Below are 14,563 nucleotides of genomic sequence, written 5' to 3' on the forward strand. Positions count from 1 at the left end.
TGATCATAGAACATGGGATGACAAAAGTGTTTATTCAACTGATACATGTGAATGGCCCTTCGGAAGGAGTCGCACTCCTTTTACAAGCATCCTTAACAAGAGCATTGATGTGCCCTACCAATTCCGGAGGAAGAGACAATTTCTGCATAGGCAAGAACTTCTTTCTCCACTCAATATGCCTCTCCTCTTGGGTTGGATCATAGAACCAAAGGTCCCAATTTTTTCGGTCACTCATTGTTGCCAGCATGTTGATGGTTCTATGGTCTGGGAGTGGATTAGTATTGACATTAGAGGATTGCTTGACCTTGACTTGTTGTCTACCAAGTCTTGAATTGCATGTTACAGACCCAAACATCTTTCAGTAGTGTGCCCCTTCTGGGTGTGGTAAGCACAATACTCATGTTCCATATGCTAAGTTGGGGGAGGGTTGCTGATTACTCTTGGAGCCACTATCCCTAGCAAACCTTGATTCTTTAGCTTTTCATACACCGCTGTCATGGGCATTCCCAAATCAGTGAACTGTCTTCTTGGGCGGGAAGCCTTCGAAGCAAGGGCATCTGCATGAATCACAAATGGTTGTGAAGAGGTGATAGGTGAGACTGTCTGTTGGACTGCACCTACCACATTGGTTTTGGGACCCTTTCCACATCCAACTCTGGTGTTCTTTCCTACATCTTGGGATGATCCTTGATATTGGACCTCTCTCAGAATTCTATTTTCCACACGTGTACCAGTGGCTATTAGGACATCAAAAGTCTACAGATGTTGATAGTAGAGAACATTATAATAAGGCTTTGACAAGTTCTCAATCAATATTTCTACTTGTTCTGCTTCTGAAGGCTGATCTACCATCTTGGCAGCCTTATCCCTCAACCTCATCAAAAAGGCAATGAATCCTTTCACCACTATTGTCCAATTCTGAGTTTGGGTAGACTCCAACTGTGTGAGCCACTAAAGTGCTGGTCTTGATAGGGTTAACATGAAGGATTGTCCCATTTGATTGTCAGCAAGTTGTCATGACTTGGTGATGCTGAGAAAGACTTTGAGATAAGCCTTGGGGTCTCCTGACCCATCGAATTTGTCAGTCTGCTATTTGAACTTCTCGAGAATCCTTGCCCCAGAAAAGAAACTCATTTCATCAAAATCCATTGTTTGGCTTTCCAAACTCTTTCCTGTTTGGAGCATATTTTATAATTTCTCTAATCGCTCTCTAATTTTTCTTTCTCTCTCCGTATCCAAAGGTTCCATTCAGATGTGCACCACAAACTCTTCTTCTTCATCTTTAATTACTACCCTGGGAGGAGGGACCCTAGAATACGCCCCCCGTTGACCATTTGGATAGGTAGGTGAAACTCCTCTCTGACCTATTGGCCTGACTTGTTCCGGTTCTCCTGAGTCAACTGGGGAAGAATTCCCGCGATAACCCGTAGGTCCATTCTGATCCAACTCTCCTTTAGCTTGTGCTGGTTCAACCCTAGGAGGAGTTTGGAGGGCATGCAGTATCTGGGCTATTCCTCTCTTGACCTCGGCCATTTTTGTCTACAAGGTCTCTATGGGGTGGACCCATGCTTGCTTCAAAGTCATGTGGATCCATGTGAACTGGGTTGTAATCACTTGGTGATAGACAATCTCAAAGAGACGATGGAGCTGATACTAGACTTAATCGAGTCAACCGGTTACCCTAACGTGTCCAGATGGACCGTGGAGAATACTTGAGGTGTGGAATTGTGCCTGAATCAAAAGTGGTTTATTTTAGGATTCTTATATTCCGAACCCTTTATTCATTCATCCATGTAATTGCCAACCAATGATCCACCAAAAGTAAGTCCACTTAATGATAGGGAGTGGGTAGGGATCCATGGCCCTAGTCCATTCAATGTCATAAGGGGAAATTTCATACAAATGGCTTGACCATAATATTCCTATTAATACATTCTCGGTCAATAAAGTCATGATTTCCTTAATCTTTCCCCACTAGGTGAACTTCCTCCTTGTTTCCTTGGGTCTTTTAAATAATTTGGCATTTCGTGGGACTTTGACAAAAATCATCCCGGATCGCATATGCCAAATCATCCATATTTCATTTCTAAGGAGGAAGGATACCTTTCATCCAAAACCCACATAGGAGAGCATTTCTTTATGAATAGAATGTATCATTGGAAAATTCCTTTTCAAGACTGCAAACAACTTCTACAGATCAGCTTGTGGCTTTCCTAGCATTCTTCATCTATTTCCTACATAATGCGAGCATGCGGTGGATGCAATAGGACCGATAAGGTTTCCTTGATAGGATCTATATACATAAGGTACGTGATCCTTTTGATATACCTAGAGGTATGAGATCAAGGTGGTGACTTTCTTGCCCATTACTCGTGACTACACATGAGGTTAAGCAATTGGCCACGGGGTGGTGGAACCGTGAGTGATTGTGTACAAAAGTGCAATGCGGGAATATCATTATTCGATCTCAGATTGTCATAAAGTGCACGGACCCCCCTGAGGGTGCTGGCACAATTGTGAACATCCTCGCCGTCTAACAATAACCCACACCCTTGTACAGGAAGCGGCTACCATTTGCTCTCAGAGTACTCTCCATGATATGCACTGACCTCCTCGAGGGTGTGGGTATGACAGGGAGTCCCTCACCAAATGATTTCACTTTGAGCATGATGCATGACGCGGTTAGCGAGTACAAATACAAACATAGGGTTAGCCAAACACATTTTCAAATAGATGTAGTGGAAAATGTTCTTGCATTTAGAGGTAGCATCTAGTGTCGAAAGCTTGACATTATCCCCAGTGGAATTGCCACTGTGAGGGTAGTGGCAAAAAAAAAAAGGAGGAAGAAGGCCTTCTTTTTCCTTCGGCCCTCTCTCCTCTTTTTCTCTTTCTTTGAGGGAGGGGAGTATCATGTGTGCTTTCCTGTGGGCCCTGTACCACCGTATTGCCACTCAGAGATATGTGGAGGCCTATTTTATAGGAGTGTGAAGTTCATCATTGAGATGGGGGTCTGATGATGGTCCAATATGGGGGATTGGGATCATGTAAAAAGGGGTTTTGAGTCTCCACCTAGGATTGGGCCTAGGAACTGAGGGTGGGCCCGATTCTTAAGAAAAGGGCCCGAAAGCTGGTCTAGTCCAAAGATTTAGGGTACGTGTCAGGTTACAGAATTGGGAAGGTGTTAGGCACCCAATCTGTCCTGTTCAACCTATCTTCCTACTAGATGATTAAGAACGAACATTTTCCACGATTATTCCTTTTCTACGTGCATAGCTAAATTATCACTCATATGTACATTGACTGAATTTAAAAGATTATGTACACTACAACAAGGTCTATATAGAGTCTACATTATGCTAATTTGGGTGAGAAATTATACCTGAGCTTGAACCCTGTTTCGGGTCAAGAAGTGTTGGACCCCGATATGTGCCGACATGAACTGTCTTTTGGCTTTTCATGGCTTAAGGGAAGATGGTCTTGACCTCTAACTTCCTTTCTTGAGAGATGTTGATTGGATAGAGTTTCAACTAAGAATAGTTACTTTCAGAGTTTGACTGCAGTATCGATTCGGTAGAGCTTCCACTAGGGATGGACTGCTTCTAGATTTTGGTCGAGGTGGACAGAGCTTCCATTGGGAATGGGATGAGACCTAAATGGTTGAATAATTTCAAAGGCCCAAAGAACACTTTAAAGATTCGAAGGAATCTTATGAAGATCTCTCTGAAGACTTAAAGAACCTCAAGGTGGAGGGAGACTAAGGGAAAACTTTTTCCACACAAAAACTCACTCAAAGAAGGCCCGAAGAATACTTCGGATCTTATGAAGATCTCTCCGAAGACTTGAAAAACCTCAAGGGGGAGGAGAGGAGAGAGGGCAGAGCTTCCTCTACTATGGATGCTCCTAAGAGACTTGGTGCTTTTTAGTGTGTAAATCCAAAGGGAGGGGGCTATTTATAGGATTCTTGAACCAATGGGGAGAAAAAGAGAATTTTCAAAGCCAATGGGGGGAAAAAGTGGATTTTCTAAACCAATGGGGAAAAAATATAGAATTTTGGACCAATGAGGTGGGAGGTGATTTTCTTTGTTTAATAGGGAAAAAGTAAGTTTTTTTGGGCCAATAAGGTAAAAAGATACCTTTTTGAGCCAATGGGAGGTTACGACGTAGGGTATGCTAATGGGATAGTGTAAAGTGCATAAGTGGGTGGAGAGAGAATCTCTTCACCCAATAAGTCAATGGAACACATATTCTGGCCAACTACGGCAGCACACAAGGTTGGATAGGGGTGGCTGGGGCAGTCATAGGTGCACAGGGCTAGCAGGGGTGTATGGCACATGGCGCATGGGATAGGCAGAGCTGCACACGGCAAGGGGCAAGCTACATGCATGCGGGGCCACATGGCATGCGTACAGGGGTGCAGGGCTAGCTTACGAGGGAGCGTAATGTGTGTATGGGGGGCATGCGATGTGCGTGCCGGGGCACATAGGGCTAGTTGGTGGGGGTGCGTAGCATGAGTGTAGGGGCATGCGAGGCTGGTTGGTAGGCGCACACGATGCTATGGGCAGGGTTGGCTGGTTGGCATGCACGAGGTTGTGCATGGGGCATGCGTGGGGCTATGTGCATGAGGCAAGCAGGGCTTCACGCGTGCAAAAATGTGATTTTCCAGGAAAGATTGTGGGAGATCCAACTGTCCAATCTGGACGTACCATATATTATTGGAATCATGATTCTGAGTACTATCCATTCGTATGGTCATTCTAACCATATTCCTTCATATATGAAAAGTCATAATTGGGCCCTTTTTCCTCCCAGTATGAGATTTTTTGGGTTTTGGGTGAGCAGGGGATGTTCTGGGTTTCCTTAATCAATTATCATCTCTGTCGATCAGAAGCAAGAAGTCACATCCAAGATCCGTAATTCATCACAGCCGGAGGGGGTGACAAAATTGGGTGTCTACACTTCCCTCTTCTTCCTCTTCTTCTCTTTCCTTTCTCTCCTCTTCTCTTCATCTCCCACGTTTTGGATAAGTGAGGAGTGAGAAATGAACTCACTCCTTTTATAGTAAGTCATCTCCTTACGGTCTATTTGGTTGATCCTTGTCTGGTCCAAGTAGGTTATTCCGCAATTTGGGACATGTGGGCCTACCTCCTTAGACTCATATGGAATACAAGTCATGACGAAGGTGTGGGAGAATGTATAGGATCATCTAGGGTTGTTCCTGATGTGGGTGGTGGGACCCACAGGCATCGGATGTTACACCTGTGTCCTGACCTAGTTTAATTTGATCTGTTGTGTAGGTCTCAGACTGGAGGTGGGAAGTACCACCAGATTTTGGCTCGTAGCTTCCCATTGCCAAAGGGGGAGAGATGACCCCATATGTTTGTGTATTTCTTACCAATCTAACTGGAGGGGATTCATACCTTCTGATCCCAGACAGTAAGTGACCCGACACCCCACACCTGAATCCCAGCACACACCAAAATTGTCATAAGATCATGAATACAAACTAGGGCAACCATCTATGTGATACCATCTGGTGTACAACAAGCAATCAAGAAAATTTTCTGTCTTGACCATTGAAAACAGCCTAGGCTTGTTTTCGCTGGCTTTTTCCCCTGGCCATTTAGGCTACTGGTTGGGTTCCAATGCCCGTGGGTCTTGCCACTCGCATTGTAAATAGCCCTGGATGATTTCAAATCTTCCCCCACACCTTCCTTATGACATGAGCACCCTACAGACCAAAGTAGTTAGGTCCACATGCCTCGAAATTTGGACTAACCCATTCGGATCCTACTAGGACCAAACCAAACAGCTCCTAAGGCCTAACTTACCATATAAGTGGAAATGAGGAATTCGTTTCCTCATTTCTCACTTATGCACAAATGTGGGAGTGGAGAAGGAGGAGAGAAAGGAAGAAGAAGAAGGAAGGACTCACCTTGGCTCCTGGCTACCGCATCGTTGTCGGAATCCTTGCCTGAGGTAAGTGCAACCTCTCCTACCACTTTCTCTCTTCAATTTGAGCTAGTTCAAGCTAGGTATAGGTGGAATCTTGAGTCATATACCTTCTAGAGCTCGGGGATTGTGTATTTCATCTCCCAGGTGCCATTTCCGAGCTCAACACAGTTCGGTGAGCTCCGACAATAAGATTGGCCAAATAACCACCTAGGGTTTCGATCATTCTATCGACATATCTCCCAAACAGATTGGTAGAATTGGGATTTTAATAGCTTATAGTGATGTTAGGAACATCCCCTAAAAACTCCACTGTAACCCAGTGATCGGGCTCGAGCAAGAAAGCCCCAAAACTCACGGGCAGTATTTGCACTACCACTGGAAATAAGCCATCGAAAACAACCTGGGCCTATTTTCGCTAGTTGTATTCAGTGAACATATTGACCTTAGGAGCTCTCTGTCCTGTCTACCAGAAACAACACTGATATTTTCGGTGGATAATGCCTATTTCCGGTGACAGTACTATCACTGTGGGACTTTGCCTTTACCCTTTTGGGGTGACCCATGTGGGCCCCTCTCGATGTTCCTAACATGTATTGATGTTCAGTTACCTTTGTCCCTAGGGCAGTGATCCGCATTTACCCCAAGGCCAAAATTAAATCAAACGATTGGTCGCCATACTTGAGCCCTAATCTGCACAAGCCTAATCAAGGTGAGGGATGGTTGCTTTTATTTTGGGAATGTTTAATTATTTTAGAATTGCTTACATGTATAGATTGTTACATGATTATTTATATTTCTCAAATGATGATGATGTTCTATCACATGTTACATTTTTATAGAAATGATATGAAATGTTTGTGGATATGTATTGTGGGATCCGATGTGGCCGAGGTGGTATTGGTACCATGATTGTTGTATGTTCATTGCATCCATGCATTGATTATGTGCAATAGAGTTAGTTGTAGTTGTGGATTAAACTTTGTGGCCGATGTTATCGGTATCATAAACTCCGGGACTGCATTTGAAAATGGATATGCTTTGTGGCCGATGGATATAGCAGTGTTTTGTAGTCCATACTCAATTGTTATTATACATGCTAGATTAGGTAAATAGTTACAGGTTACACTTTGTGGCCCATGTGTTACTGGTATCGTGTACCCCAGGATTGTACTTGGAGATGGATTACACATTGTGGCCGATGTGTTCCCGGTATCGTGTAATTTATACTAATTGTATATTTATAAAGGCATGTAGAATATTTGTGGTTAGGTATCATTCCCTATGCTATGTCCCCTTATCAACAGGGGGTAAGCTGTTGGATAACCCAATGGTGGTATGTTCGATGAACCTTCCCGGAATGCCACACCCGCTATACGATGTGATTATTTTCGAATGTGGTAACTTATCCGACATGGCCGATAGATATACCGGTGTCATGACTACTAGGAGGTGGTTATAAGGGGTTTGTTGGGTGACCGATGGTCATATATCGGGACCGGTAGGCTCTTAATCATAGCTAGGGTTTGTATCGCTATGTAATCGATGGCGATTCTGGGACCAGGGATACAACCTAATGTGCCGGTTAAGTTTTGGCTTGCCGCCCATTATCGAAGGGAGAGAGATGACCCTAAGCGTTCATGCATCGTATGTCAATCTAACTGAAGCGGGTTCGTACCTTTTGATCCCAGACGATAAGTGACCCGACTCCTCACACATAAATCTCAACACATACCAAAGTTGCCAAAAGACCATGAGCACTGTCGAGAGCAACCACTCGTGTAAGGCTAGTTGGTGGACAGAAAGCTATCTTGACCACCAGAACTATGCCACCGAAAGCACTGGGCCTAAATCGGTGGTCTATTTCCGGTGAGCCATACAGGCTGCTTCAAGGTTCTGATGCCCGTGGGTCTGGCCACTCACATCATCGACAGTCTCGGATGATCCTAAATCATCCTTCATACTATCCTTGTGTCATGAGCATTTCACAAACCTAAGTAGTCGGGTTCTCAGGCTCCAAAAGTTGTATCAACCCGATCAGTCAGAATAAGGTCCAACCAAACGGACCCTAAGCTCTAACTTAACATATAAGAAGGAAATGAGGATTTCATTTCTTGAAATCCTCATTTCCTTTGTGTCCAATGTAGGAAAGGAGAGAAAGAGGGGAAGTAGGAAGAAGAAGAGGGGGAAGAAGAAGGAGGAGGTCTTACCTTGGTGTCGGTTGCCGCCTAGTCGCCAGAGTTGTTGCCTGAGGTTAGTGCACCCACTTTCACCACTCTCTTTCTTCATTATGACCTAGATTAATCTAGGTTTGGATGGAATCTTAGTGTACAAACCATGTTGAGGTTGGGAAATGCGTATTCCACCCTCCCGATGTTGTTGTTGAGCTCAAACCAAGCCTGGTGAGCTCCTGCAATAAGTATCACCAAATGACCAACTAGGATTTTGATCATTCTATCAATGTATCTCCCAAATAGCTTGGTGGAATTGGGATTTTATTGGCTTAGAATGATGCAAGGACCATTCCCTACAACCTCCATGGAACAAATCCTAACGATCGAGTCTGAGCCAAAAAGCCCCAATTCGAGTGTACAGTCTGCACTACCACCGGAAGCAAGCCACCGGATCCACTGGGCCTACTTCCAGTGGGTTGTTTCTGGTGAACCATAGAGCTCAATGAGCTCTCTGTCACCACCACTGGAAACAGCACTGATATTTCCAATGGAAATACCTTGTTTCTGATGGATGTTTCCAGTGACATTACTTTCACTTGGAAACCTTGTCTGTACCTTTTGGGGGTGACCCAAGGGGGTCTCTCCCGATCTTTCTGACACATACTAATGTACGATTGCCCTTGTTTCTAAGATAGTGAAGCGCACGATCCCCGAGACTAAAACTGAGTGGATTGATCGATGGCCTTATTTGAACCCTAACACAAGCAAAGATCAACAAGGTGAGGGATGGTTGCTTTATTTTTTTTAGATTGTTTTATTATTATAGAACTGCTCACATGTGTAAGATGGTACATAGTTATTTTAATTGCTCAAGTATGATGATGACATGTTATATGTTACATTTTTTTCAGTTATGATATGAGATGTCTATAGATATGTATGGAGGGATCCAGTGTGGCCGAGGTGGTACCTGTACCGTGATCGACGTGTGTTTGGTTGTAAGTATGAGATGGAACCCACATATGCACCCTTTTTAGATGATGATGCAGGTACAGTCATGCCTATGGCTAGTGACTCTTTTTCCTCCGGGGCCGAGCACGGAGTAAGCAACTAGTGCATGCCAGAAGCGGAGGAGCATAGCCAGGATTGTGCTTGTGACTTTTGTGCATACGCGGCACCATGAGGTGTTTGGCATATTTTTTATTATTTTGATACAGGTCTGTGAATAGTATATTTTAAATTCGATATGTATAAGTCTTAAAGGATTGTAAAAAGAATAACTCAATTATTGATACAATGTTATCATTAGATAATTTCCCCATTTTATTATGATTCCGCTACTATACTCTGATTCCATTGCTTTTGGTTGGTTTGTGATGTGAGATTGTGAGATGTTAAGGTATTGCTATTAGAGATCTTGGTAGGTTTGTAAGACAAGTACGTGTCTTACTCACACCGCCGGTATTCCTAATGGTAGGTTGGGTCTATTGGAAGTGGGGTGTGACACAATCTCTTTCACAGATAAAGAGAGACCCTTACAATCTCTTTCTAGGTAGAGAGGGACCTTACTACTCTTTTAAGAATAAGAGGATTCTCGCAATAACTAAGTATAATCTAGTGTATTGCATACTTACAACTATCGTATTGCGTACATAAAGCTTTCCAACCTAGAGTTACCTAACTTGGGGACAGATAAGAAATAAGAAGTAGTGCAATAAATTTACCTCTGTGCGGTGCAAATGATATGCAATACAGTAAAAGAATGATGCACCCTCACTTGATCTTTAATCTCTATGCAAGAAAATTGATGATGAAAAAGATTCTCCCTAGGATTTTTCTTGTGTAGCATAATTCACCCAATAGCTCTAGGAGACAGTTGTTTGAATGACAACTCAAATGCTTTAATATTCACTTTTAGTTTCTTAGGAATTTATTATCCTTAATTACTAGCATTACAGGTATTTATAGGTGAGATTAGGGAACTAAAATAGTTGAAAATTCTCTACCAAACGATCATTTTTTAGGTGTGCCTATGGACCTCCAAAAAATAGCCATTGCAAATTATAGTTGTTGCACTAGCCGTTGGAAGGTGATCCAAACAAACCAGTGATCAGCCGATCGACCTCCACTTGTGGCAGTCGATGTCACACCCCGTTCTCACAGAACCGGGCCGGTGACCAAGTTAACACCGGTTAACCCAAACCTACCAGGATCATCAGATACTGTATTCCACCACAGCATACACACAACTAATACAAACTCATCAGATCAGTGGAAGACTAAGTTTTACCTGTGAATAATCCCATAATACTTGATACCCGGATAGTGATACAATAATTATATACATTTGGGCCCGAAGGCATGATATTTACACAAAAAGAATAAAATTCAATTATCAAGTACGTAAGGAAATCCACAAAAAAATCAGAGTACACAGCTTGGCTCGGTATCAAGGCTAGAGCTCAGCTCGGCATCAAGGGTTGAGCCCAGCTCGGCATCACGTAGTAGAGCTCAGCTCGGCCTCAGAAGTGGAGCTCAGCACGGCCTCAGAACTGCTATCCTGTAGCACAACTCTCGCATGAATAGTCGGTGCCATGCTCTAACTCCTCAGGGGTCCACCAGTCCTCTTCAGGAAACTCGACTGTGGGACCCACCCCGTGCTCCTCAGATGTATGACCTGCAAAATCATCTAAAAAGGGGCGTATACGTGGGATGAGCTCACTAGCTCAGTAAGTGGTAAGTTGGACCAGACAGCAGTCCACACATCACAACACGTCATATGCACTACATGCCATGCTATACATTTTAAATCACATCCACCTAAGCAACATTACTAAGTCCTTGGTTTTAGTGCTACTACAACCACAGTGCGCGTATACTCCGGGTACGAGCCGCGAACTCCCTCCCGCGATACGCCCATAGGGCTGTCGGAGAAGGCCCACCGTGAGTACTCAGAAAAGTAAAGACAATGCCGTCCACCGGCTCTCAATAGAAATGTAAATGACTGAAAATAAAGGTGCTGACTCCAACAATTTAAAAGCAGTACGATTGGCCCTCTTGAATGTACCACCGGGGTTGCCGACTATCCTACATGACCCGTCGGGCGTTATGTCTAACCGCCACAGTGACCCGACGACCGCGACCACTGCTTCCCCCCAAATGATAACCCAACACCTTAACCCCTGTTGGGAAGGGTCGTAGCACGGGATGGTGAAAATCCTAATACCGCATGCTCCTATATGACAATAGTACGATTGCATAGTGCCCCCGTGTCCCATTCCACGGGCCACCAATGCACTCGTCTCCAAGCCGACTACGGCATCTAGTCTATCCATGCAACATGCGCAATGATGTCCTCATTCAACATATAAACATCTCATTCAATTGGCATTTGGAAAGTAAACATAGCACATATGCACATCAATGTGTGGAATGAATAGTCTACATAGCATATTCATGATGGCATGACTAGACTAGATATAATTAAATGAATGCCAAACAATGCCTTGAAACAAGGCCAAACGTCCTCTCCCCACTTACTTGTAGTGTACAAGGATTCCCGTTCGGGACGGGTGAGATCCGGTGCGAATCGGGTAGGATTTGGTGAACCTCACATAATTGAGCGGGGTTAGTACTTCACCCTTTTAGGATCAAAATTAATGAAATCCGATGACAAAATCATGTTTAGAACATCAAAATAAGGTCACACGTCCGATTTGGGTCCAATCGGACATAAGGATCACCCTCGGGGCCACACGAGTGGGTCAGACAGGTGGGCTATCTGGCCCACCGGTCCTACCCACCGGTTGGGACCGGCGGGTAGGGGCCCACTGGTATGGCCCACCGGTTCCACCCGTCGATTGGGCCAGGGGCCCCTGCTAGGACCAGCGGGTAGGATGGCCCGCCGATTGGGCCTGCCGGTTGTGCCCGAAGGCCCCCCTGCCTTCTCAGGTGGGTGCCCACAGGCGGATAGGGGCCCACCGGTTGCACCCACCGGTCTTGGCGGGAAACACCCTGTTTCTTCCCAACTTTCTCCATTCTTTGGGGATTCAAATGGGGCTTTTCCCAACCCATTCCTCACACCTTCAAGGTCCTATAGGATGGTTCTAACTTAGATCTAGGTTAGATTCAAGTAATGGGAAACCATCTTACCTTCTTTGCTCAAGAACAACTTCAAACCCTCCAAATCACTTCAAACCCACCATGCTTCTTCCACCTTTTCAATATCTCTTCAAATCCTTCAAGATCAACACATAAATCATCTATTAAACCTTAGATTCATCATTTCAAAGGGGATTTACAAGATCTCAAGAAACCATACCCGAATCAAGGGTTTAAAGCTTGGGTATGGTGAATGTTCACAAAACCCAACTTTGCTTACCTCTAACTGTAGATCTAGAGTTGAAGATCACTCTCCCGGCGCCGAAATTGGAAGATCGAGCTTCGGCACCATTGAAATCCTTCTCTTCTTCCTCTTCCTTCTCTTCCCTTCTTCTTCCCTTTCTTTTCTCTCTCCTCTTTACTATCCTCACCAACGTACGGGTGACATAAATGGAAAGAAAGAAAAAAACATAAAGCTATATATATAATTCCTAATTAAGTGAATAGTGCACATGGATGGGTCACTCAGGTGGGTGGGTGCACCCACCTGTCCGCCCACCTGAGGGCCAAAACTTGGGATTTTGACAGGGTTCGGGCCTCGGCACGAACCCCACCCCTGGCATACGATGTAGCATACATATATACCTAAAAATACGGATATAATACCTGCTTTATCTGTACATGGCCTTATGGTAGGTGCATGTACACGGCTTGGGCACTCCCGTCTCTTCTGGCACTGGCTCGGACTTGTCGGGCCAGCCGGTGTTTAAGGTCACCCGTGCCATCATAGCCCATAAGGAACCCGCTCTAATTTCCTCTGGCTCGGTTCCTGCATGGTTAAACCGGTTCAACCGCGAAATCAGACCGGGTTTAAGAAGCGGGGTATTACAGTCGACCTACTGAGGATTCTTCCAGAATCACTTCTACAGTCATTCTTTTGGGTTGATTTTGATGAAGCGAACTTCTAATAAGCATAACTTGGTCATCCGGACTCCGATTAGTCTGATTCCAGGTCCATTGGTTCCATAACTCGCAAAAATATAAATCTGATTACACTGATTCCAGCTCCCTAAATACCCCAAATGCCTTTGAACTCAAAAGTACTATTTTTCTCAGTAAATAAAGGGCTTCTTAAATCCGATGTGTTCCTCATAGCTACGGGTCTTGGTCCTTGCTAGAATAATATGACCTAGGGTCATCCTAAGCATGATGCATGTATGTATGATGCATGAGTGTGTGTGTGTACAATTACAAGTAAATAGGACTACAAATAAAGACATCATGTGTATAGTCTTCATTCTTCTTAGCTCCAAGTCCTTTAATGACGTCATTTCTTCATCTTGTTTTTAAGACTTAAGCCTTGCTTGAACGTGCATTGTTTATGGAACTTGATATTCACTTCTTTAGTTGATCTTTCCATTCTTTACTTTCAACATGCTAATTAATGCTTAAAAGTCACTTGTTAGAAATATACTATTTTCTTGTTATCATCAAAACCAGTTTATGAAGATTAGGAGCCTGGGCATGTTTCCCAACATATTCTGTTATAAAAACAATTACCCCCAATATTGGTATGACACAAAGACCCAGCTGGTTTGAGTCATTCCAAGATCAACTAGTCTCGAAATCAGGAAAGTCAACCAGCTGGGTTCAGCCCTCTAATGGCGGAGCTATATCTATCTATGTTGAAGGATCTGTTGTTGAGTGACCGAGTGACACTCCTATGATCATAAGCCGGGTCATAGGCCGACTACAGGGTGACCAAGGTATATCCCCACGTGTGGCCAGGGAACCACCATTCGAGCCACATCTGAGCAAATGGGCCACATCAGACTCACTAGGGGCAACAAACGAGCTAGCGAGATGCCACTGCGTCAATGGTACTAGCAGTTAAAAAGGCAATCATCAATGCGATACTTGGAGAAGTAGCTCGGCAACCGAGCTGTTGAACCACTTTTGCTTGGCCCTCATTGGTGGGCTATTAGTCGATTAAAGGAAACTCACTCCTAGTCAAACACATAACCTCAAGCCATAAGAAGATCTATCTTGATCAAGAAAAGACAATTACTAGGACTCCTAATCTTCCCCAGAAGGAAGGAGATCCCCTTATCATGCAGAAATATAAGGTTCCCATTTGGGAGATACGCACTCTATAAGTATAACTCTTACTATACTCGGACTCCTGGTAGAACTAGGAGATTGCCTAATTGAGACTCTTCACTACTGCCACTCCACAACTATAAGCACCAAGGTAAGCCCCCGTTAAAAGGGATCGAAATATTTTCCATTCTTTCTTGGAAATACTGTTTGCAGAGAGATCTTACTTAGGCATCGGAGAG

At 44.1% G+C, this 14,563-nt stretch overlaps 1 protein-coding gene across 1 annotated transcript in view; it reads right to left on the minus strand.

The window, feature by feature from the left end:
* Positions 1 to 14,563, minus strand: part of LOC122058004 (protein PFC0760c-like) — a 43,663-nt gene that overhangs the window by 1,495 nt on the left and 27,605 nt on the right. The window lies entirely within an intron of this gene.

This window comes from Macadamia integrifolia, chromosome 12 (assembly GCF_013358625.1).
Source record: "Macadamia integrifolia cultivar HAES 741 chromosome 12, SCU_Mint_v3, whole genome shotgun sequence".
In the NCBI taxonomy this organism is placed as follows: domain Eukaryota; kingdom Viridiplantae; phylum Streptophyta; class Magnoliopsida; order Proteales; family Proteaceae; genus Macadamia; species Macadamia integrifolia.